Raw genomic sequence first — 23,853 nt, forward strand, 5'->3', positions numbered from 1 at the left:
GAACTATTCCGTTACACTTTAGAATAAAAAGTTTTGTTCTGGATTTCTGTCAGTGGTTTTAATCTGCTAGGTAAGATTTAAGGACTTCGGAGCACGTTTAATGTGCAGCCATCAGCTAGCGTGGCCAAGCTCCGCCCCCGTAGGGTTCCTTTTTAATAAAAAAATGTTAAATGTCACTTATTGATAGGTACACATTGGTATTGATTGTGGGTGTACTGTAGATATTTTTTTTTTACATTTAATTAATGGTGATGACATATTCAGTATTGTTTGTATTTGTTATGATTTAATCACCATTTAAAAGGGCCATACCTGTTCTTGGCATGGGCAGGTGATGAGCATTTAGCTAGTGCCTTTGGCTGTTGATGCAATTTTGTGCCCATTATGTTGTCAATATTTAGTTGATAACTTAGTTGGATTGTGATCACAGAAGTCAGTGTTATGTTAGTGCATTTTTTTTATTGCACTATTGCTTGCATATAACTATGGGCTCCATGTATGAAGCAGTGTGAGCTGCTCCGGAGCCCTTGCGGGCAGGTTTGCATATGCAAGCCTGCTTCCTGCAATGTAAGAAGCAGCGCTTCTTACAGCCTAAGCCACCTCTGAGGTGGTGAGGGAAAATCGCAGAGAGCTCACTCAGTCATGCGAATGAAGGGGTTGGCACTACACACTGCGATGAGTGTGTAATGATACATACGGGCCAGTGGATGAACAAATCCGCTGCCCGTATGTAGCGAAGGCGGGCGGACAGCTTTGCAAGTTGAGAAGCTGTCCGCCCGCCTCTTAGTACATGGAGCCCTATGTGTTTAAAGGAATAGTCTAGTCAAAATTAAATTCCCATGGTTCAGATAGAGCAGGCAATTTTAAGCAACTTTCTAATTTACTCCTATTATCAAATTTTCTTCGTTCTCTTGGTAACTTTATTTGAAAAGGCAGGAATGAAATCTTAGGAGCCGGCTCATTTTTGGTTCAGGACTTGGCTAGCTCTTATTATTAATATTATCAGGTGTTTGTAGAGCGCTAAGCTCTTTCTGATTGGTGTCTAAATGTAGCCACCAATCAGCAAGTGCTACCCAGGTGCTGAATGAAAAATGGTCCGGCTCCTAAGCTTATTTTCAAACAAAGATATCAAGAGAACAAAGAAAAATTGATAATAGGAGTAAATTAGAAAGTTGCCTAAAATTGCCTGCTCTATATGAATCATGAGAGTTTAATTTTGACTAGACTATCCCTGCAAAGGTCAGAAGTTAGGTGAACACATCCGATGAGCCAAAGACAAGAGACAAATGTGTGTAGCCATTAATCCCCAGCTAGCAACAAATAGTGCACTGCTTCTGTTGGTGATATGAACATATGATTTTCAACAAAGGATAGTAACAGAACAAAGTAAATATAATAGAAGTGAATTTAAAATGTCTTTAAAATTACAAAATTCATTTGAATTATGAAAGTTTAATTTTGGAATTAATATTACTGTAAACAATTATAAAATGTTAAGAAATAGACTTTTTAAAGGGATATTTACAGTCTTTTCACAAATGCAAATTATATGCCTCCAAAGTAAAAAATGGCAGCTAATTGATTCAGTATTGATGATTTCCTAATGTGTTTAAAAGAAGAGTTTTTACCAATATTGGGGTCGATCCGATATAAAGCGTCGCCCGCAAAAGCCGGCGACGCCAATATTTGCGCGGATTTGGTATCACATATACGGCGTAACCTAGAAGTTACGCGCGTATATTTCTGCCGTCGCCCGCAGTTTTTTGGGCCATAGGCAGGTATACCAAACCCGCGCAGTTTGGTATCCAATATGCAGCGTAAGGACTTACGTGGCGAAAATGGAGAAAACTTACTCCATTTTCACCTCGCCACAAAAAGCAGCCGTAAGAAGCCTTACGCTGACTATTGGAGCCCCGTAACTCCCTAAACTAACTAGAAAATAAACCTAACACCTAACGCATGCGCAATGTCTATCTCCCTGTCAACCGCGATCCCCCCCCCCCCCGAAATCCCTAATAAAGTTATTACCCCCTAAACCGCCGCTCCCGCACCCCGCCGCCATCTACATAAACTAACCCCCTACTGTGAGCCTCTAAAACCGCCGCCATCTACCTTATCTATCCCCTAATCTGACCCCTTACACCGCTGCCACCTATATAAAAATGATTAACCCCTAATGTAAGCCCCTTACACCGCCGCCATCTCTATTAAAATGATTAACCCCTAATTTAATCTACCTACCCCCGCCGCCAGCTATATTATCTATATTAACCCTAAGTATATTATAGTTAATATAGGTATTACATTATATATATTAACTATATTAACCCTAATTATATTAGGGTTAATATAGTTAATATAGTTACTATAGTATTTATATTAACTATATTAACTCTATCTAACCCTAACTAAATTTATATTAAATTAATCTAATTCATTTATAAACTAAAATGTTCCTATTTAAATCTAAATACTTACCTATAAAATAAACCCTAAGATAGCTACAATATAATTAATAATTACATTGTAGCTATGTTAGGGTTAATATTTATTTTACAGGTAAATTGTTAATTATTTTAACTAGGTATAATAGCTATTAAATAGTTATTAACTATTTAATATCTACCTAGTTAAAATAATTACCCAATTACCTGTAAAATAAATCCTAACCTAAGTTACAAATACACCTACACTATCAATAAATTTAATAAACTACTAACATCTATCTAAAAATACAATTAAATTAACTAAACTAAATTACAAAAAAAAACAAACACTAAATTACAAAAAATAAAAAAAAGATTACAAGATATTTAAGCTAATTACACCTATTCTAAGCCCCCTAATAAAATAATAAACCCCCAAAATAAAAAAAATTCCCTGCCCTATTCTAAATTCAACAAATTTCAAAGCTCTTTACCTTACCAGCCCTTAAAAGGGCCTTTTGAATCTGATTGGCTGAATCTGATTGTCTTCACCACACCGTGATCAGCCAATCCGATTGAACTTGAATCTGATTGGCTGATTCAATCAGCCAATCAGATTTTTTTAACTTAATTCCGATTGGCTGATAGAATCCTATCAGCCAATCGGAATTCGGCGGACGCCATCTTGGATGACGTCATTTAAAGGTACATCATTCCAAGTTCAGCAGTCGGCCGGGATGGATGCTCCGCGGCGGCGGAGCGAAGAAAGAAGATTGAAGATGCCGCCGGAAGAATGAAGACTTTGCTGCCGCTTGGAGGAAGACGTCGCCGGAGGAAGAATTCTTCTTTGCCGCTTGGAGGAAGACATCGCCGGAGGAAGAATTCTTCTTTGCCGCTTGGAGGAAGACATCGCCCGGATCGGATCAGGAGTTCGGCCCGGTGTGGTGAAGACAAGGTAGGGAGATCTTCAGGGGGGTAGTGTTAGGCTTTTTTAAGGGGGGTTTGGGTGGGTTTAGAATAGGGGTATGTGGGTGGTGGGTTGTAATGGGGGGGGGGGGTATTGTATTTCTTGTATGCAAAAGAGCTGAATTCTTTGGGGCATGCCCCACAAAAGGCCCTTTTAAGGGCTGGTAAGGTAAAGAGCTTTGAAATTTGTTGAATTTAGAATAGGGCAGGGAATTTTTTTTATTTTGGGGGTTTATTATTTTATTAGGGGGCTTAGAATAGGTGTAATTAGCTTAAATATCTTGTAATCTTTTTTTTTATTTTTTGTAATTTAGTGTTTGTTTTTTTTTGTAATTTAGTTTAGTTAATTTAATTGTATTTTTAGATAGATGTTAGTAGTTTATTAAATTTATTGATAGTGTAGGTGTATTTGTAACTTAGGTTAGGATTTATTTTACAGGTAATTGGGTAATTATTTTAACTAGGTAGATATTAAATAGTTAATAACTATTTAATAGCTATTATACCTAGTTAAAATAATTAACAATTTACCTGTAAAATAAATATTAACCCTAACATAGCTACAATGTAATTATTAATTATATTGTAGCTATCTTAGGGTTTATTTTATAGGTAAGTATTTAGATTTAAATAGGAACATTTTAGTTTATAAATGAATTAGATTAATTTAATATAAATTTAGTTAGGGTTAGATAGAGTTAATATAGTTAATATAAATACTATAGTAACTATATTAACTATATTAACCCTAATATAATTAGGGTTAATATAGTTAATATATATAATGTAATACCTATATTAACTATAATATACTTAGGGTTAATATAGATAATATAGCTGGCGGCGGGGTAGGTAGATTAAATTAGGGGTTAATCATTTTAATAGAGATGGCGGCGGTGTAAGGGGCTTACATTAGGGGTTAATCATTTTAATATAGATGGCGGCAGTGTTAGGGGCTCACTTTAGGGGGTTATAGATATAATATAGCTGGCGGCGGGGTACGGGAGCGGCGGTTTAGGGGTTAATAACTTTATTAGGTTGCGGCGGGGTACGGGAGCGGCGGTATAGGGGTTAATAGCATTTTTATTGTTAGGCTAGTGAGGGGGGATAGCGGATAGAGGGTTAGACAGTGCGGGCTATGTTAGGGAGGCGTGTTAGACAGTGCGGGCTATGTTAGGGAGGCGTGTTAGACAGTGCGGGTGTTTTAGACTTTAGTCAGGTTTTATAGGCGCCGGCAGATTCTAACGTGGCGCAAGTCACTGGCGACGCCAGAAATTTGTACTTACGCAGATTTCTGGACATCGCTGGTTTGTGAGACTTACGGCACGTTAGCATCTGACGGCGACCTATATGGGATGGCTCGAGTTGCAAGCTGAAACTGCGGGCGACGCCGGTTCCCTCGCTTGCGCCGCAAACTGCGATCGATATCGGATCGCGCCCAATATCAGTTGATTACATATATGCAGCTAACAATAACTGTATAATTTTATAATTAAGATTTTTAAAATGCACAAATATTTAACTTCAATTATATTTTTACAGTTTAAAAACTATGAGAAATTGTTCCATTAGGTGTATTTTATGTATATGAAATAGCTGGGCTTTTTCTTTGAAACCACAACCCATTATAAATATTCTAAACTTGCAGGTAAATCAAATCTTCTTATCTTATAACTTTTATACAAACAAATGCTTTCCTTATCATATCTCTCTGTCTGTATACTGAAACCCAGTGTGTAATAAGTTATGGCTTATCTCTCCAACCCCCCACTGGGAGTTCAATTTCTTCTGCTGGCTATGTTTACATAGGTTTTCTATAACCATAGACAGTCAACACTAACATTTTTGCTGTTTAAATAGATAGATAATCCCTTATATTACCCATTCCCCAGTTTTTTATAACCAACACAGTTATAATAATACATATTTTACCTCTGTGATTACCTTGTATCTAAGCCTCTGCAAACTGCCCCCTTATTTCAGTTCTTTTGACAGACTTGCATTTTAGCCAATAAGTGCTGACACCTAGGTAACTTCAAGTGCATGAGCTTAATGTAATCTATATGGCACACATGAACTAATGCCCTCTAGTAGTGAAAAACTGTCAAAATGCATTCAGATTAGAGGCAGCCTTCAAGGTCTTAGAAATTAGCATATGAGCCTACCTAGGTTTAGATTTCAACTAAGAATACCAAGAGAACAAAGCAAAATTGGGGATAAAAGTAAATTGGAAAGTTGTTTAAAATCACATGTATTATCTGAATCATGAACATTTATTTTGGACTTGAATGTCCCTTTTTAGTATTATAATTTTTATTATAGGTAGGATACCAGAGGCAAAAGCAGTTAATTCAAATGACAAAAAAATGTAAAGGAGCTATTTGTAAACAATTTAGTACACTCCAATAGGTAAAATTAATATTTGGGAACAAATTAAAGGGGATAAAATGTTACAGTACATGGCCCCTTTAACCATTGCAATTTGAATGTCAAATTAAAGGTGTGTATAGTCACTCCAGGTGTGTATTAATGAATAGGCCAACAGCAAATTTTTGGGGGACAGCACTTGTCCACTGCACTTGAATATCAGTCTGCTTTAAAGAAAAAATGAATTTTGAACAGGTAGCTTACCGCCGAGCAGTCACGTGACGGCTTTTTGCCGCGGTCACGTGGCGTTTTCGACCAGCCAGCTTCCACTAGGACTGGAGCGGGGCGACAACAAACTCAGGTAGGGCACTCAGTCTCTGCCACAGAGTCACTCATCAGACTCAGTACTACTGTCTACTCTATCCTTAGTGATCACTAGTCAAGTCAGTGTCTTGGTCATGAGTGGGTGACTGTCACATAGTGATAGAGGGAGCCGCTGCCTATGGGAGTTTAATCACTTTTTTGTGAGGTCAACTGGCATGGCAATAATAGGGTTAAATCAACTACTATGTGTTATTAGCAAAAAAGGGGTTAAATATATGCGCTGTATGTTTGTAGCAATGGCAATATGGGTGTTTAATCCTTGATCTGTGTGTTACATGATGATATCTGCTTTGTTAATGTTACTGGCAATATTGGTATTAAATCCCTCTTCAGTGTGTGTTACAGACAATATTAAATCACTTCACTGCATAAAAGAGGTTTAAGTCATTGCTCTGTGAGGGCTAAATTAATTCAGGGATGGATTTACGCTATAATACTTGGGGCAGCAAACTTTGCTGAGCAAAAACTTGATTTCAAGGCTAAACATCAAGAGAGTGGGTGTAACTGCTGGGGTACCCCATTATATATATAAATATATATATATATATATATATATATATATATATATATATATATATATATATATATATATACAGTATATATATGAGTCACCCTTCATATGCATTTAGGTCAGAGTCACCCTCCCTGCATATGCAAGCCCTACTACTTAAAAAGACATTAACCCCTTAGTGACCAGAGCACTTTTCCATTTGTTGACCGTTTGGGACCAAGGCTATTTTTACATTTCTGCGGTGTTTGTGTTTAGCTGTAATTTTCCTCTTACTCATTTACTGTACCCACACATATTGTATACCGTTTTTCTCGCCATTAAATGGACTTTCTAAAGATACCATTATTTTCATCATATCTTATAATTTACTATTAAAAAAATTATAAAATAAGAGGAAAAAATGGAAAAAAAACAATTTTTTCAAACTTTGACCCCCAAAATCTGTTGCACATCTACAACCATCAAAAAACACCCATGCTAAATAGTTTCTAAATTTTGTCCTGAGTTTAGAAATTCCCAATGTTTACATGTTCTTTGCTTTTTTTGCAAGTTATAGGGCACTAAATAAAAGTAGCACTTTGCTATTTCCAAACACACTTTTTTTCAAAATTAGCGCTAGTTACATTGGGACACTGATATCTTTCAGGAATCCCTGAATATCCCTTGACATGTATATATATATATATATTTTTAGAAGACATCCCAAAGTATTGATCTAGGCCCATTTTGGTATATTTCATGCCACCATTTCACCGCCAAATGCCATCAAATAAAAAAAAAATGTTCACTTTTTCACAAATTTTTTCACAAACTTTAGGTTTCTCACTGAAATTATTTACAAACAGCTTGTGCAATTATTGCACAAATGGTTTTAAATGCTTCTCTGGGATCCCCTTTGTTCAGAAATAGCAGACATATATGGCTTTTACGTTGCTTTTTCGCTAAATGCCACTGCGCACCACACGTGTATTATGCGCAGCAGTGAAGGGGTTAATTAGGGAGCATGTAGGGAGCTTGTAGGGTTAATTTTAGCTTTAGTGTAGTGTAGTAAACAACCCCAAGTATTGATCTAGGCCCATTTTGGTATATTTCATGCCACCATTTCACCGCAATTGCGATCAAATTAAAAAAAACTTTAAATATTTCACAATTTTAGGTTTCTCACTGAAATTATTTAAACAGCTTGTGCAATTATGGCACAAATTGTTGTAAATGCTTCTCTGGGATCCCCTTTGTTCAGAAATAGCACACATATATGGCTTTGGCGTTGCTTTTTGGTAGTTAGAAGGTCGCTAAATGCCGCTGCTCATCACACGTATATTATGTCTAGCAGTGAAGGAGTTAATTAGGTAGCTTGTAGGGAGCTTGCAGGGTTAATTTTAGCTTTAGTGTAGAGATCAGCCTCCCACTAGACACATCCCACCCCCTGATCCCTCCCAAACAGCTCCCTTCCCTCCCCCACCCGACAATTGTCCCCGCCATCTTAAGTACTGGCAGAAAGTCTGCCAGTACTAAAATAAAAGTTTTTGGGGGGGTTTTAGGTTTTTTTTTTAAAAAAAAAATTCTTCTGCTGTGTAGGACCCCCCTTAGCCCCCAACCTCCCTGATCCCCCCCCCAAACAGCTCTTTAACCCCCCCCCTCTGCCTTTATTGTGCAGCATATTGGGTATTGACAGCTGTCTGCCAGTACCCAGTTTTAAAAATAATAATGCATTTTAATTTTTTTATTTTATTAAATATGTTCTTTATTTCTGTAGTGTAGCTGCCCCCCCTCAACATCCAACCCCCCACCCTCTCCCAGATGCCTTGATGTTAAAATCCCACCCTCCCCAGTCCTCTCTCCCACCCTCCAGATCTACAGCATATTGATGCTGAAACAGATCTCACGTGCACGCGCGCCCCCTCCTCCACCAATGACTGCCCACCCGCCTCCCTGGATGAGCTCCCACCCACCAACGATAACGGCCATCGATAGCCGATGCAGAGAGGGCCACAGAGTGGCTCTCTCTGCATCGGATGGCTAAAAACAGTTATTGCAGGATGCCTCAATATTGAGGCATCACTGCAATAACATGAAAGCGGCTGGAAGCAATCAGGATCGCTTCCACTGCTTTCAAAGACCAACAACGTATGGGGTACGTCCTTGGTCGTTAACTGCATTTTTTTGCAGGACGTACCCCATACGTCGTTGGTCGTTAAGGGGTTAAAAAAATGTTACACACTGACCAAAAAATATTATGGCTAAAAAAGGCCTAAAACCTGGGGAGAGCAGCAAAATTGTGAGTGCATAGGTCAGCACAAAACCTAAATATGCCACTGAGTCACTCTGAAACCAATACAGAATTTTCTAATAGGTAGCAATTGCTAGACATTTTGCAAGCTAGACATAGACACTGATGTTTGCAAAATATGGATATTTGTAATAATTATGCTAATCATGTAACTGAATCTTAGTCTTGTTTTTACAATGTTAAATCTTCAGGTTGTTTATATTCATTAATAGATATAGTAGCCTATTTACACAAATACTAGATATTCTGTCACCACATTTCAAGGACATAACACACATTTTGACTTGGAATATGTAAAATGGTATTTAACATATTGTAAAGTGGCACTATTATAATTCCTGCAAGGGGTTATAGTAATATATAAATGCCATAGCATAAATGTACTCATTATATTCACTAACAAAATGTATGCACATTTAAATGTTAAAATGTGCATTTTGAGATGTTTCCACAACGGGATCATAATTTGCTGGTTTATCTTATTTTCTTAACCTTGTTTCTCAGGAGAAAAATTATCACATTTTTGATGAATTACATCTGCCAGTATATAGGCCAATAAGTAATAAAAAAAGACCGGTCTTTATCATTCATGGTAATTATGAGCAAGCATAGCTCATCTGAAGCTCATTAGAGTTTTTATCATCTTCAAAGTTTATTGCAAGATCAATTTAACCCTTCTGGTTACAAATAAATCACTTGCGAATGCAGGATTCCTTGCAGAAAATGGGTTTCAAACTAAAAGCTAGACAATGAGTGTTAAATATTTTATAATCAGTGTCTAAATGTCTGATCACTGAGTTTGCCCTCCTTGTGTCCTTGAGAAGTAATCGTATCTGCCCTTTGCCTAAAAGCAAACATTGTAAGTTCTGAGAAAGTCTTCTTTGTAGAATATTGAACAAAAAAAAGGTTCTGGTTTACATTAATTTAAAAAGATTATAGAATCTTATTTTACTTTTTTCAAGATCAATTTGAAAATGTATAACATTTTTATTATGTGTTTTCATTCATTTAACTTTTTTGAAAACACACCTATTTATAGAGTCTAACCATCTATCTGTATGTCACATGACAGAGTCCTGGCAACGTCAGCTACGTTGCAGCACACTGGGAATTGCTGAACTATACAGGTAATACTGCCCGGAGTGAGTGAACGGCAGTGGATCAATCCGCCTAAGTAAACATTCCAGGTCTTGATTAAATACACACTACTGAGGTGTGTTAAAAACAAAAAGTCTTTATTAAGACATAAAAAATTAGACACACAGCATGGCCAGACGGCCCAAAGTGACTCGTCTAACGGGTTTTGTGCCCTCTAGTGGCGCTTGCTCATAGACTCATCTCTCCTCTGTTTTCCATCCTACCCAAAATAATTCTTGAACTGCCTTGACTCACTATAGCAACTCCATTCAACGTGAGAAGCTACCCCAAACCTTATGTCTCAGCACTAGGGTTGCCACCTCGGCCCTGCTTTCCTGGACACTTATGAGTTACACATGCTGTAGGGTGATCAGGGAGGAACATGTTTTGAGCCTCTGGACATGACATGAATAGTAATGATAAACAGCACAATACATGTTCCTCCCTGTACACCCTGCAGCATGTGTAACTCATAAGTGTCCAGGAAAACATGACCGAGGTGGGAATCCTACTCTGCACCATCTACCTGTATACTGTAAGCTCTTCTGATTGTTTAGTCCATTATGTTTTTGAATTTTATCACAGATCCCTGTCATTGTATGCCTATATCTATGTTCCCAGCGCTATTGAATTCTGTGGCGCTATACATTTAATTGATAATAATAATACTATCCTGAGTAATTAACATTTTCTTTTGAGTTTTGGAGAAGCATGTTTTCTATCAATAGAGCTGTGGCCGTTGTAAATATCATTCAATAAGCATTAATAGGAAGAGTACAACTGTTACTGTAATACAAGGTTAAAATTAAATTTAAACAGCTTTAACTAAAATTGACATTAAACTGTGTAAGTTACAAAATGTTTTAAACAAGTAGGGCTGGATTATAAGTGAAGCGCAAAATATTGCTTCTGCGAAAGCGATATTTGCCCTCCACTTAGAAATACCAGCACACGCAAATGTGCGCTGGTATTACAAGTTAGGTGCAATGCGAACATGAACTTGCGTTCGTATTGCAAGGAAGCTTTGTTGGAATGTTGTCAGAGAACTAGCACAGCAAAGTGGTAAATCACGCAGGGATTGGCAGCGGATTGTAAATATTTATGCATATGATTATGTGATTTGCCCGTTTAAGGATGCAGGATAAATCAGTGTTCCACTTGTAATCTAGCCCATAGTGTACACTTGAAATTAATATTATTATTTTTTTTTTTTTTGCTGTCCTTTGGGAAATCATATCCCTCTTAAGACTCGGCCCCTGAGCTATGAGCATTTAGAATACATATAATATTACCTTTACCCAATAGCAAAATGTTTCAATTGAGAATGTGTGACTTAAAGGGACAGTGTACTGTAAAATTGCTTTTCCCTTAATGTTTTTCCAATTACTTTTTATACCAGCTGCAGAGTATAAAATGTATGAAAAATTTCTTCTTTTTTTTGTATGTGAAATAGCTGGTTTTGTTCTTTGAAACCACAACTTAGTAAAATGGATTGAGATTGCAGGGGAATCATATCTCATTATTTATCACTTTCTGTCCTCGAATATGCTTTTTTATATTATCTCTATCTGTATACCAAAGCCCAACACTGAGGCCCTGATGATCACTACATCATCAGACCCACGAGAAATTGCCTTTTAGTCTTTGTTAGTGTCACAATCCATGGGTCTGTCTATATATTTCAAAAAAGTTAGTTTCATTGTACATGATATAGTTTTCACACACTGAAAAATCTCACCACTGAAAAGCTGGTGAGACTCATATGGCTAAAAAAGGTGTATCAAATATTACAAACTCATGGTCATGGCGATGTTTCCCCATTAAAATACAGGTTACTACAATTGAACACCCATCAAACTTCCATGGAATGCCTATATATTCATAGGACAAGATTACATATGTTTTTACGTGGTTTTTGTATCACATATACGGCGCCGCATATAAAAGTGCTGCATATATTTCACCCGTTGCCTGCAATTTGGTCCTGGATGAAGAAGGAAGAGGTTCCCGCTTGGAAGAAGATGTCAGCCGCTTGGAAGAAGACTTCACCGCCTGGAACAGGACCTTCTGCCCCAGACTTCAGGAATGGTGAGTACTTATTTGGAGGTTAGACTTAGGCTTTTTTTTATTTTTCAGGGTTTGTTTTTTTTTAGATTAGGGATTTATTGGGCACTCTTAAAAGAGCTGAATGCCCTTTTAAGAGCATTAAAAGAGCTGAATGCCCTTTGAGGGCAATGCCCATACAAATGCTCCTTTAGGGGCAATGGGTAGTTTAGGATTTTTTAGTGTTAGGTTTTTTTATTTTGGGAGATTTGGTGGGTGGGGGGTTTTACTGTTAGAGGGGGAATTTAGGATTTTTTATGGTAAAAGAGCTGTTTAACTTAGGGCAATGCCCTACAAAAGGCCCTTTGAAGGGATATTGGTAGTTTAGTATTAGATGAAGGGTGTTTTTATTTTTGGGGGCTTTTAATTTTTATAGGGATTAGGTTTAATTTTTGATAATTTGGTTTATTATTTTATGTAATTTTATACTTTTTTATTTTTTGTAATCTTAAATTAATTTAATCTTAGTTTTTTGGAGGTTTTTTTGTTTTTTTTTCCAATCTGTTTATTAAGAATCTATTATCAAGTTGCAACATGGTGTTCCATCAGAACATACAGCTTACTAGCAAAAATATACTAATCAATTATAAAGATTCTACACTTTTTTACTTTAACCCCCAAAACAAAACAAAACAAACAAATAAATAGCTATTCAATCTCAGCTACTGTTCAGTTTCTATTCAATTACCTTTTTAAAATGAAAACTGAAATTATGCATAAGTTACCATAATATGGTATTCACATCATATAAAGACACAATCCTATCCAACATATGTGGAGAACAAGATATTCCTGGTTGAGACTGAGCCCCACAGAAATAAAACAACAAAAAAAAGATAGAAAGAAGGAAAAAAGGGAAAAAACAGCTTCCTCTCTCCCTCATCCCCCCCCCCCTCCAGCCATCTTACCAAATTCCTAGAAATACTATCTCTGAATTTTTAAATGGGAAGATCAAATAATCTATTTCTATTGTTGAAAATGTTTTTATAAATATTGCCCATTTATTAAAGAATGTTCTAATATCTGACTCACTGTCTATATTAGTGTATTTTTGTTCCAGTATACACTGCTTCTTCAGACAATTCCTAATTTCATGTATGCTTGGGATCGTTCGCATTTTCCATTTTTTAAAGATTAGATATCTTGCTGCTAAAATAGATAAAATTATTAGTTTATCACTATGCTGATGGCCTGCTTTGTTTTTCAGACATAGTATTATTATTATTATTCTTTATTTATAAAGCGCCAACAGATTCTGCAGCGCTGCCCATAAGTACAAGGATAACAGTACAATGGAGAAACAATACGATAAAAGACAAAATTTTACAGACAAATACAGGGGGAATTGAGGTCCCTATTCCCGTAGGAACTTACAATCTAGATGGGTAGGAGGATGGGAAACAGGAGGTGGGGACTGCAAAGGTGAGAATGATATTAGTGAGGAAATAGAGGGCAACTGTTAGTTAAGTGAAGTTAGTTTGTTAATAAGTCGGGTGATAAGCTTCCCTGAACAGTAGGGTCTTTAGGGAATGTTTAAAGGAGGAGAGGTTAGGGGCAAGTCTGACAGCACGAGGAAGTGCATTCCAGAGGGTTGGTGCCCCACAATAGAAGTCCTGTAGTCTAGCATGAGAGGAGGTGATGGTAGAGGATGCAAGAAGTAGGTCATTGTTGGATCTTAGGGGGCTGGCAGGAGTATATTTGTTGATAAGTGAGGACAGGTAGGGTGGGGCAGCATTGGTGAGGGCTTTGTACATCAGGGTGAGAATTTTGAATTTAACTCTGTTGTGAATAGGGAGCCAGTGAAGGGACTCACAGAGAGGTGCAGCAGAAACAGAGCGTCAAGAGAGGTGGATTAGCTTGGCATTTAGGATGGATTGGAGGGGAGAGAGGAGGGAGAGAGGGAGGCCAGTTAGTAAGTTGTTACAGTAGACAAGTCGGGAAATTACCAGGGAGTGGATTAGCTGTTTAGTAGTTTCAGCACTTAGAAACAGACGAATTTTGGAGATATTGCGTAGGTGGTTGCGGCAGGATGAAGAGAGCAATTGGATGTGGGGAATGAAGAACAGATTTGAGGCAAGCGTGACTCCGAGGCAGCAGACTTGGGGTGATGGGGAGATAGTGGTGCCGCCAACAGTGATAGAAAAATTAGAAACTGGAGTAGAGTTAGAGGGGGGAGTTAGAAGTAGCTCGGTCTTGGATATGTTTATTCTTAGGTGGTGAGAGGCCATACAGGAGGAAATGCCAGATAAGCAATCGCTGATGTGAGAATTGACAGAAGGAGAGAGTGCATGGGTGGAAAGGTAGATCTGGGTATCATCAGCATAGAGATGATAGCTGAAGCCATAGCTGTTGATAAGTTTACCCAGTGAAGAAGTGTAAATAGAGAAGAGTAGAGGACCCAGGACAGAGCCTTGAGGTACTCCAACAGACAGAGGAAAAGGAGAGGAGGTGTCACCAGCAAAAGAGATGGAGAAGGATCTGTTAGAGAGATAAGAGTGAATCCAGGAGAGGGCAGTGTCACAGACCACAAGAGAGCTGAGAGTCCATAGGCGATGGGAATGGTCAACAGTGTCAAAGGCAGCAGAGAGTTCAAGCAAGATGAGTATAGAGTAGTAGCCTTTGTTTTTAGCAGAAAGGAGATCATTAGTAACCTTGGTGAGGGCAGTCTCAGTTGAGAGTTGGGGACGGAAGCCAGATTGCAGGGGGTCGAGCAATGAGTTGGAGGACAGGAATTGGGTTAGGCGATTGAAAACTAGTTTTTCAAGGAATTTTTAAGCTAGCGAAAGCAGTGATATGGGGCGGTAGTTTGCAGGGGAGTTAGGGTCAAGGGAGGTTTTTTTGAGGATGGAGGTGACCTTTGCATGTTTGAAGGAAGCAGGGAATGAGCTGGTAGAAAGCTATAGGTTTAATATGTGAGTAAGAGCCGGAGTGAGGGTGGGAGACAGAGGGGGAATTAGATGTGAATGAATAGGGTCAAGTGGGCAGGTAGTGAGGTGTGAGGAAGACAAAAGGGAAGCCACTTCACGCTCAGTGATTGGGAGGAGGGTGCAGAGAGTGACAGAGGGGGTGACTGGGAGCGAAGTTGGGAGATTGCAGGTTTGTGTTGGGATGTTTCTTCGGATGGCAAGTGTTTTATTGAAAAAATAGTCAGCAAGGTCTTGAGTACTGAATGCAGATGAGGAGGGTGGTGCAGGTGGGTAGAGGAGAGAGTTGAAAATGGAGAAGTGTCTTTTAGGGTTTGAAGAGAAGAGAAGTATGTTTGCTTAGCTAAGCGAAGGGCAGTGGTGTAAGAGTAAATAATGAACATATAGTTCAGGAAATCAGGTTCAGAGCGGGATTTCCTCCAGGCACGTTCAGCAGTGCGTGAGCATTTTTGTAGTTGGCGTGTTTGTTGGGAGTGCCAGGGCTGGAGCTGATGACATGGGGCTTTGCGAAGTTGGGGCGGAGCAAGAGTGTCAAGTGCAACGGAGAGAGTATTGTTATAGTGGGTTATAGCAAAGTCAGGGCAGGATATCATGGAAGTGTGGGAGAGGCGTATATGAATAAGATTGGAGAGTTGGGGAGGGTCCACAGTGTGCAGATTTCTACTGGTGCGGGGGCGAGAGGGGTAAGTAGGTTTAGCATCTATATTGGGATTAAAGGTGAGCAGATGGTGGTCTGAGATGGGAAATGATTGACAGGCAACATCAAAGAGAGAGCAGAGATAGGAGAATACCAGATCAATCGAGTGTCCATCACAGTGGGTAGGGAATAGTGTGGATTGTGAGAGGCTGAAGGAGTTAGTGAGTGAGAGAAGTTTAGAGGCAGCAGGGGCAAATGGGTTGTCAATAGGGATGTTGAAGTCCCCCAGAATTAGGGTAGCTGTATTTGTGTTGTGAGGAAGTCAGGCAGCAAAGTTGTCAAGGAATTGGGATGTTGGTCCAGGTGGGCGATAGATAACTGCCACTCTGAGAGAGAGGGAGAGAACAGGCGGATGCAGTGGACTTCAAAGGAGAGAGATGGAAATGGAGATAGGTACTGATAGGAGGGGGAGAGTAAGATGTCAACACCTCCACCATGTCTCTCACCTGGCCTAGGTGTGTGGCTAAAGTGAAGACCACCATGAGTGAGAGCAGCAATGGAAGCAGTGTCAGAGGAAGATAGCCAGGTTTCAGTAATTGCTAAAATGTTAAAAGCGTTGAAAACAAACAGGTCATGAACAGTTGTAAGTTTGTACATGAGTTGTTTAGCCAATATTCTAATTTAAGCCAAAAGTTTCTTATTTTTGGGCATTTCCATAGCATGTTGACCAAGTCAGCAGCAGGATATGAACATTTAGGGCATTTATCGAAGCTTAAATTATGAATTTTGAAGCCTTTCTCAGGGGTGAAATATGTTCTGTGTAAAAGTTTTACATGTGCTTCTCACCAGGTGGCAGAGAGTGTAGCCTGCACTACTCTATTAATCAATGTTTGAAGAGTTTTTGATTCAATACTATTTTGTGATGTTAATAAATTCCAGTCTGATGCAATATTCTCTAAGATTGAGGCACCCTTGCTAGAGCCCAGAAGGTGGTAGCATGGAGTAATTGACATATGACCATTTTTAGTTAGCTTGAGCCAACTTTCCAGGTTGCCCAAGGGCCAGCACCAGCCTGCATCTTTTATTATTTCAAGGACACAATGCCTTATCTGCAAATATGCAAAAACAATCCTTGTTGGTCAAATTAAATTCCTCAAACTTTTTTATACATTTTCTTTCCCTGTCCACAAGATATAATACCCTGTTTAACCCAGCATTATGCCATCTTTTAAAAACTGCAGAGTTTAGACCTGCTTGAAATTTCGGGTTCCCTATCAAAGGTAAATATTGTGAAGGCCTTGCTGTTTAATGATAAAAGCTTATTTATTTTCCACCATGCCTTTAATGGGTTTAAGATAGTTTTAAGTCCCTTTATTTCAGCCGGTAACTCCTTTGGCTCAGAGTGGATTAATGCTGTTGGAAGACATGGGTTACAAACACTTGTTTCAAGTGCGTTATTCAGAACATAGTTCTTAGAGAAAATCCAATCAGTTACTATGTGGGCTAAGAAGCTAAGGTTATAAAATCTTATATCTGGCAGTGCCAAGCCTCCATATTCTTTTGGTAGAGAGAGTTTAGTTAGAGATATCCTAGGTCTTTACTCCTGCCATATGAACAATCTAAGTGAGTGGTTAATCGAACAGATAACTTTTTCTAAGAGAATAATTGGAGTATTTTGGAGAACATATAGCAGCTTCGTAAGGAGAACCATTTTAAATAGTGCTATTTACCCAGAAATTGATAGTGGCAAATTTTGCCAGATTTTTAGTTTTTCCTTAATGTTTTTTAGTATTGGGAGTATGTTAAGGTTATATAAGTCTCCTGGTTTAGCTGGAATAAAGATCCCTAAATATTTAAAGGAGTCATTGACCACCCTAAAAGGGATGTTAGAAATAGGGTTACAATTTTTTCCTGAGCCAAAGTAATTCGGATTTTGCAGCGTTCACCTTATATCCTGAGAAGGTTCCGAACTGATCAATTATCTGAAGAAGCTTAGGTACACTAGATCTAGTATTAGATAAATACAAACGTATATCATCCGCATATAACGCGATTTTCAACTCATAATTACCAATTTTAATACCCTCTAGACAGTGCCTGACCATAATTGCAAGAGGTTCGATAGCCATGTCAAAAAGAAGAGGGGAGAGGGGGCATCCCTGGTGCGTGCCTCTTCCCAGTGTAATCGGCAAGGATACAATATTATTTACTATCATTCTCATGTTCACTATAAATTTCCTATGAATTTGATAAACTTGCCTCCAATCCCAAATTTAGCTAGGGAAGTAGTTATGTGATCAAAAAACAGAGTCGAAGGCTTTTTCAACATTGATTGAGACAACAGAAAGGCCAGGGAGGCCCTCTCCCCCACCATTAGATGCCAGATTCCAAAATATTCAGTTGTCACTAAGACTTTAAGACTTTCTAAATTTTTGCTGCGGAGTTGCATTTATATAAGAACCCCGCTTGATCAGTGTGAATGATTTTTGAAAGAATCACCTGGAGTCTAGATGCTAAAATTGAAGCTAATATTTTATAATCTGAATTCAAGAGGGCTATCAGTCTACATGACTCCTTTTGGGTGGGATCTTTCCCTGCTTTAAGAATTAGGGTTGTAAATGAAGAAGAAAAAGAAGGCGGGACCGATTTGCCATTGATATAGATGTCATTATAAAGATTGCACAAATATGGGGCAATCTCTGCGGACAAAATCCTAAAAAACTCATTAGGAAGACCATTTGGACCTGCTGCTTCATTGAAGGGTAGATTGGAGATAATTTTCTCAATCTCCAATTCAGTGATAGGGGAGTTAAGGCTGTCAACCACTTCCGCTGCTATTGTGGGGTGTGTGATTTTACTCCAAAAATCAGCAGATTTATCTGTATCCGAACCTTTAGATGAATAGAGCTGTTGATAATAATTTAAGAATGCGTCAGAAATGTCTTCATATTTTAAAAGGAACTTCCCTTTATACTGAAGTTTCTCAATCAATGATTGCTTCTTATCACTTTTAACCAGTTTAGCTAAGATCTTACCAGATTTATTTCCATATCTGTACATTTTAGCTTGGAATCTTAACTCCTTTTGTGTTTCTTGAAACATTATAAAAGTATCCTGTTCATTTTTAGCACGTACATATTTTGCCCAATTTACAGGAGTTTTTTCCAGTAAGAAGTGATTATAGGAGTTAATTAGGGATTTAAGTGCTTCCTTTTCTCTTGCCTTCATCTTCTTGGATATCATGGCACTGTATGCTGTTATTTCCCCTCTGAGCACTGCTTTTGCAGCTTCCCAAAATATTTCAGGGCAGTCCTAGTAATTACAATTGAAATGAACATATTCCTCGAATTTGTTCTTAAGCCACCTTTTAAATTTTAGGTCATATGCAAGAGGATAAGGAAAGAAAAATCTAAGGGATTTGGATTCAAATTGATTAAACTGAAACTGTAGGAAAATAGGCCCATCATTATAGGCCCATGATCAGATAATAGAATCGGCATTACTTTACCTTCGTTGTACATAGACGCTCATCGACCAAGAATAGGTCGATCCTAGAGAGTGTTTTGTGGGCCTTTGAGAGACAGGTCATTGGGATTCTGGTTCCTCCAAAGGTCCAATATTGAAAGATTTTGAGTGTTTTTTTTAAACATTTTGGATTCTAAATTATCTTTTTTCTGCTTTAACTGTTTTGGGTTTTATCTTAGTCTGTCTAATGGACACTGTGGGGCCATATTAAAGTCTCCCCCAAGAATTAAGTGGCCTTCGCAGTAAGAGAGAAGTTTGGACTGAAGGACATTCCAGAACTCTGGATCAAAAATATTGGAATCATATATATTACAAAACGTGTAAGTTATTTTAACAATTTTAACTTTCAACAAAACATATCTCCCCTCTGAGTCTGCCTCAGAATGAATATTTTCCAGATTGATCCTCTTCCCTATTAATATGACCACTCCTCTCTTCCTTCTAGGACCTGGTGCGGAGAAAACTTCCTTAACCCATGATGCCTTTAGTTTCAGTGACTCCTCCAGATTTAAATGTGTTTCTTGGAGAAATCCTATGTCTGTTCGAGTTTTCCGCAGTTGCGCAAGGATTGCTTTCCTTTTAATGGGGTTTGAAATACCACCCACGTTCCAGGAGACTATCTTGAATTTATCCGCCTTATTCACCATTCAAGTAAAATGAAGAAAGGAGGAGGGCCAGGAGGGGAAGGGGAAAGAGAGAGAGAGAAAGGAAAAAAAAAAAACTGCCCCCTGTGCAGGGGGGTAATTCCCAGTTTTGGGATCTGCTTTCCCATTATGCACATATAATATACAACTGATTTAAACTACTATTAAACTAATGGGTCCAGCGCCTGGAGGAGATTTTCAGCTGCTTGGGCTTCATCAAAAATATGTACTACCTCCTTGACAAACACTTTAAGTTTCGAAGGGTAAATTATGAGAGCCCGGTACCACTGCTGTATAAATTTGGAGCAGACAGGAGTCAGTTCCCTTCTCTTTAAAGCTGTTTCAGCAGAGAAATCTTGAAATAAAATAATTTTGACACCTTCAATGCTAATAGGTTGATTTCTGCGAAAATATTGGAGTAAGGTAACTTTGTCTTGGCAATTTAAAAGCCTTGCTATCACGGGTCTGGGCCTACTACTCCCTTTGCTATCTGTTCAGGGTGCACCTACCCTATGGGCTCTTTTGACTATGACCTGCTGGTAATCAGGAGGAATTTTAATAGCCTTACACCTAGATTTAGAGTTTTGCAGCCAAAGGGGTGTGTTAGATACGCGTGTTTTTTTTCTCCCTGCACCTTTTTTTTTTTTAAAGTATTTTTTTATTGAGGTTTTGTGTAATAAACATAAAACATCGATCGCCTTTTGAAAGAGAACAAAATGTTATTAAACAGCATATGTCAACAATTATAAAATTCAGCATAGATAGGCAGATGAAACCTCGATTTTTTAGTATATTAGCATAAGTGACTGACCTAGCGAAGGCTCATTTTTAAGCCAAGTAGTCAATTGATATAGCAGCTAATTGGTGGTCAGATAGATAGCTCTTAATGAGCTGCAACAATAGAAAGAGTGAATATACATTATGGGGGGGGGGGCAAATTTCAGCAGGTAAGCACCGCTCTTAAAATGAGGGGGGATTTGGAGGGGGATTGGGGGGGGGGGCCAAATGCGTAAACTTTTATATGTAATAGAATAAGATAGATTGTAATAAACTTTACTCAGTAGTATCCTCGGGAATCGTACACCACGCTAAACTATATAAGATAAATAAACCTTAATAGGCTGATGTCCACTTATTTATGTGTAACAAAATGAAAGTGTATAATAGGGCATACAAATGTATAGTCTATAATTGCAGCGAAACAATCTCTGATATAGCTTGTGAATAGAAGATTATCATGAAGCAATCGATTTGTTTTTAGACAGTTAATAAGCTATGTCTATAAACTCAAATAAATGGATCAATAGGAATAAGAAAACAATAACATTACACAATTCCAGAGAGCGCTATGCATGTAGATCAAACACTTATAACAAAGGTAAGTAACACTATACCCATAATACAGTTAATAAGATAAATTTAAGTTGATGACTTGATATGCTTGCCATAGCTCCATTAGTAAGAAATCTAACTTGGTGAAGCTTAAGTGTCTGTCTATTACTGGATAATGACACATTTAGCAAGGCCCTCAGAGCCAATGTTATCTATGTAGGAATATTATGTCAGTGTTAGAACAAACAGCTTTAATGAACATATAACTCTGCAATATTATGTCTAACACTACAGAGGCCCATGGCAAAGCATTATACACCTATCTCTACAATTGCAAGCGTATGTCTATGGGACTGATTCATTACTTTGTGTCTTGAGATTATGAAAACATTTTCAAGATCCAGTGCAATGCTATGCACGCCTGCAAATAGCTAAATAGTAGGGTCTCATAGCATATTAACACATTAGTACAGTGCAGCGCGGTTTGATAACAAATGTAATCTGCTCATTTAGAACTGCAGTGCTTATAGTAACTCTTCTATGGCGCATGTCAGGCATATTACCTAATAGAATAGAAAAACAGTGTTAACGTTCCACAAGGGGCAGCAATATAGGTAAATACTAGGACCTTCCATTAACAAAGGGTAAACATCCAAAAATAATTCTCAATATGCAATAGAGTTACAGTCCAAAAAGGCCCATTCATATACAATACATCCATGAATTAGTAATGTCTCTTCAATTAACAGAATAGGGATATGAAAATATGGGTTTGTACAAAACCCCCAAGCACACCAGAGTGACGACACATTACAGTGTGTGATAGAATAAGAGTATTAGCAATAGCTGTGCAGACTGACACAGATTCTCAATCAAACTAAGCGCCCAATGCAACCCTGAAATACAAAAATACATAACATAAGTAATATAGAGGGAACCAGACAACATTCCAGAGTCATGTAGCAAGATAATACAAGCGGCACTTGTTAAATATATATAAGTATAAACATCACTACATATAACTGATGGGTAAAAAACAAACAAAAAAAAAACACAATAATCAGAATAGTTTGTTTTAGACCTCTACATATCTCTAATGTCTCCATTACAAAATGCAACAGGCAGCTTAACTATAACATAAAAATATAGCGTACAAATAATAACACATATCTAAATATGACTTTCTTAAGTTTAGAGTTTATCAGTCACTGTGTAGGCTTAAACTGAAAAGAGAGATTAAAAGAGCTAGGGGTTCTATTCAAATGTAGGGAGTAGCGATATGTCTCTTTTATAACTCAGAACAAAATACAAACAAAGACTGTAGTGAGAGTCTGTTGGTGCATATATATTGGTATTGTGTGAACACATTGTCTTAAGGCAGCTGGTGTCAATATCTCATATGATACAGGGCCTTCACAGGTCATATAGAAGCCCTCAAACAGACACCATTCAGCTTAAAGTAGTAGATGACATTAAACATAGTTCAAACAAAACATTTCCAGATTTTAGCAGTGCAGAAAATGTGAAACTCAGTTATTATAATGTAGACTAGTGTTAGGTAAAAGTTAGCCTAATGCATTATAAGTCTCATAAGGCACTGCACAGTGCACTTTGTGACAGATGATTCCAGAGTAATATAGCAGCCTGCTTGAAAGTCAAGATCCTGCTTTCACTGCTACACCAAGAGAGGGACCAGGGGTCTAACCCACTCCGGTCTTCCACAGGAGCCATTTTAATAATTGGAGTGTGTCCATACTGTCTTTAATATATACAGTGTGCTCTTTCACACAGATCGCAACCTGGCTATAGTGTACTGTCCCAGTTATGCTGACACAGAGAGAACTGTCCTTAGGCTGTTGCGGCTGATGTGTCAGAGTTCCCTGAAGATGTGCAAATATGATTTTATCCCCTATATAGGAAAGACTTATGGATTGATGTCACAACCCTGATTCTAAGACCATGTCAGGAGCCTGAGTAGGTGTCAGGTGTTCCGTTGTTTCTAGCTCTGACCATTCCGTTTTTTTTACAGGCACATTCTCTTTGTGGGGTATGTGTTGCTGGCTAGCTATGGCATGTAAAGCGATGCCTCCGGTATTTAGCAAAGGGTCTGCTCTCTTGACAGGTGTATCCTCGGCTAATATTACAGCGCAAGGGGCGCCAGCCACATCTCTCAAAACATCCACCAGCTCAGCATGGTGTAGATCGAGCCGGTCACTTAGTACTGCTAAAAGGGAGGCTACCTCCTCCATGAAGGCACTTTTATGAATGGAGTGGGATAGAGGGTGGTGTTCTTAGCGAGTTCAGAGTGTAGGTCAGACTCTAAAGTCCCCAGCCATTTACTGCAACTTTCATTCTGTTGAAACAGGTCTGAGGGGTTGAGACTGCTTTCCCCTATCTAGCATGCTGATAACGTCTCGCGCCAAAACTGTCAGTCTCTTAAGGTGCTCAGACAAACATCCCTCTTTCACACAAGATACAGCGGGTGTAATAAAAGAGTATGACAGGATCGGCACCTAGGGTATCCAATAATGCAGGGGAACAGCAATTAACTCACAAATATCTTTAGGCACGGTCCGGTGCAGCCCATCTGATATCCCTTTCATCAGT

The sequence above is a fragment of the Bombina bombina genome, chromosome 6 (genome assembly GCF_027579735.1).
Source record: "Bombina bombina isolate aBomBom1 chromosome 6, aBomBom1.pri, whole genome shotgun sequence".
NCBI lineage: Eukaryota > Metazoa > Chordata > Amphibia > Anura > Bombinatoridae > Bombina > Bombina bombina.